General features: G+C 40.5%; 1 protein-coding gene across 3 annotated transcripts in view; it reads right to left on the bottom strand.

The window, feature by feature from the left end:
- The window catches only part of LOC106869320 (EVI5-like protein), a 301,815-nt gene that overhangs the window by 131,775 nt on the left and 166,485 nt on the right, over positions 1-3,555 (bottom strand). The gene's annotated exons all lie outside the window — the stretch shown is intronic.

The following is a 3,555-nucleotide window of genomic DNA, read 5'->3' as shown; positions in this document are numbered from 1 at the left end:
CCAAGAAGGAAAATTCATTGCCTTTAAATCGCAAAATCTGTCATTGAAATCCTTTATCAAGATATTTAAATGATCAATAATTACAATGCCAGCATCATTCGTTATTTCACATTTACTCAACCAGTAAGGTTCACTGAAATTTCTTTTCCATAATTCCATAACCCCAATTTATAGACTATTTCTTTTCCATAATTCCATAACCCCAATTTATAGACTATTTTTTGCCGGTGGTTATAACAAAGCTTAGATGCGCGCACTCTTCAGTATAAACTAATTGAGGCAATTGATTGGCTTATCTGAATAGTAATGCCAGCAGTTCCTGTCGATGAAAATTTCATGCATCATTTACTGCCAGTAGTGATTCATGCTACATGTATAGGGATGCGCGTAAGTTTATTGCTCAGTGCGGGATCTTCTTTGTCTCGCTGGGGTGCGAGAGTTTCCGATGTGGAGGCTTCAAAGGAAAGACGGAATCTAAGGTTGTGCCTGCGATGACCGCTCGTCATGTACAAATATTTTCACAGCCCACGTCTATGCCCCGCGCCCCACCTGAATTTTCTCAGGCCCCACCAGTGGGGCGTACGCCCCACCTTGGGAATCACTGTTCTGGATGAACTAAACTTTTACTCTGAAATCACCTAATGAGAAATTCCACTTAATATAAATATAATTAAACAATACTTTTGTTCTGAATTGTTACATAGACAAATGAAAAGTCAAAAGTGTAGCATTGTCCGCCACTAGGAAAGGAACATACATATAGGCTTTCCCTGTTAAAGCTTGGGTTAGCCTTTCTGGTTACCATCATAACAGTCTTCTCCATATTGCCCTATCGTCCCCATTCTCTGCTGTCAACCACTTTACCTTCCAGCTCCTCCTCCTGTCATCATTAGTCACAGCTTTCTTGGTCTCTTTCTTCATCTACTTCCTTCCACATTTATTTCCACCACTCTTCTCACACCATCACCTTCATCGTTCCTCAGCACATGACCCAGTCATCTTATCCCATTGCACTTTACAGCATCCATCACTGGCTCGATTCCCGATTCCGATTCCGTCGTCTTCTGCAATTTTTAGTTTACTTCTCTCTGAATGATACTCTGTTCATCCACAAAACCATTTTAATTTCTGTTCTTTCTAGCCCTTGTGTGTATGTGTGTGTGTGTGCATGCATGCAACCCAGCCCAAAATTATGTATGTATATGTGTGTGTGTATACATGCATGTGTTTATGTGTACACATGCATGTGTGAATGTGTGTGTGTGCATACATATATATGTGTGTGTGTGGTCCATATCTGTGTATATACATATATATATACATATGTGTGTATATACATATACATGTGTATATATGTGTGTGTAGGTTTAGGAGTGGCTGTGTGGTAAGTAGCGTGCTTATGAACCACATGGTTCTTGGTTCAGTCCCACTGCGTGGCACCTTGGGCAAGTGTTTTCTACTATAGCCTCGGGCTGACCAAAGCCTTGTGAGTGGATTTGGTAGACAGAAACTGAAAGAAGCTTGTCGTATATATTTGGTAGACAGAAACTGAAAGAAGCCTGTCATATATATATGTGTGTGTGTGTGTGTGTGTGTGTGTGTTTGTCCTCACCAACATTGCTTGACAACCGATGCTGGTATGCTTACATCCCCGTAACTTAACGGTTTGGCAAAAGAGATCAATAGATTAAGTACTAGGCTTACAAAGAATAAGTCCTGGGGTCGATTTGCTCCAGCATGGCCGCAGTCAAATGATTGAAACAAGTAAAAGAGTAAAAGAGGTTTGGTGAGGCGAACAGGAAACTAGGACTTTAAACATGAGTGTACAGGGTGTTAGGGCTAAACTGGACGATTTTTTTTTTTATGTTGCCTGTTTCTCAGGAACAGCTTCATGTATTGGTGAACAGTCAAAGATGTTGGAGAGTATGAAGATTAAAGTTGTAGTTTAGAAGAAGTTAGCTAACATGGAGGACTGGAAGCCATTGAGTTACCTGCATCATGATGATTTGTGCCGGATATCAAAATGCAAACATCATGACTGACACCCAATACCCTGTGAACACTGTAATGGTTGTAAGACATGATAAAGACAGCTGTAATGGAGATTATGAAGCCATAGCCAGCAAGAAGGAACACTGCATGCTGGACTTCATCCAGCAACTGCAGGACAAGGTGATAGAAGACCCAAGCAAGGAAAGAGACAGCTTTTGTGAAGAGACAGGAATTGAAGTCACCACTATGAAAATGGGGCTGAATAAGGACCTTCACTATCACTCGTGCAAGATGCGCAAGGGGAAAATTCTGACAGTCAAGGCCAAGGAGAACCATTTGACTAAGTTAAAGAAGCTCCTAAATAAACTGAGGCAGACTGTTGAGCAAGCCAGGGATGGTCTGGTTCTTCTTAGATGGAAAGAACTTCAGCCAGGACTAGATGCACAATGGCCCGGACAACAGTTGGCTTGCCTACACTCCATGTGATGTCCCACATATTATGAAACCAAGTTTTCCCAAATTGTGATGGCTTTTAAGTCTTAGGCTCAATCCAGACAGCTATGTGAAACTGCTGGAGACTGTAGTCAATTCCTAGCAGATGAGTTTGCTGCTGGAAGGCCATTTGAGTAGCAACAGGATTTGGTTCCTTGCTATAGCTTCAAAAAGAGTCAGAAGCAGTTGTTGGAGAATTTCTATAACTTCATCAGCCCCAATTTCTGGCATTCTAATTCCCCCGACTGTAATTCCATAGATGGCAATATGTGGGACACAACTGAGAAAGGCACTAACAATTTCTCTGCAATGCCAAGGCCAAGCTTGTAGCCAAGATCAAGGTGTTCAAAGACCTTCTCTGGGACATGCACCAGGTCTTGGAGGTTGTGGTAGAAGCTGAGAGCAACTTCATTAAATAAACTTTATCTCCTAGCCATAATCTAGTTGATAGTTGTTGATTTTTTTAAAAATCACCCTTATTTTTGGATGTAATATTGCATTTTCATATTGGGCTTCTTCTATCCAAAGGGTCTTTAACCCAATATTTATACACTATTTTTTTTATACCTTTATCTACTTTGAGTTGAACTGATACAAAAACAAACAATGAATTATTTCATGTTCTCTAGAAATTTCTAAATTCTTAAGACATAAACCACACACACACACACAAGCATGGCTTTGTGGTTATGAATTTTGTACATGGTTTTTCGGTTCAGCCCCAATGTGTGACACCTTAGGCAAGTTCTTCCACTATAAGCCCAGGCTAAATGAAGTCTTGTGAGTAGATTTGGTAGACAGAAGTAGAAAGAAGCCCATTGTGTGAGCGTGTATTTATATATCCTCATCATCATCATCATCATCGTTTAACGTCCACTTTCCATGCTAGCATGGGTTGGACGACTTGACTGAGGACTGGTGAAACCGGATGGCAACACCAGGCTCCAATCTAAATTTGGCAGAGTTTCTACAGCTGGATGCCCTTCCTAACGCCACATATATATATGTACAAATTATAATGTGAGCGATATTATATATATATGTACAAATTATAATGAGAGCGATAGTATA

Source organism: Octopus bimaculoides, chromosome 1 (genome assembly GCF_001194135.2).
Source record: "Octopus bimaculoides isolate UCB-OBI-ISO-001 chromosome 1, ASM119413v2, whole genome shotgun sequence".
Taxonomy (NCBI): Eukaryota; Metazoa; Mollusca; class Cephalopoda; order Octopoda; family Octopodidae; genus Octopus; species Octopus bimaculoides.
The sequence above is the reverse complement of the archived record's forward strand: the minus strand, read 5'-3'. Positions and strand labels throughout refer to the sequence as shown.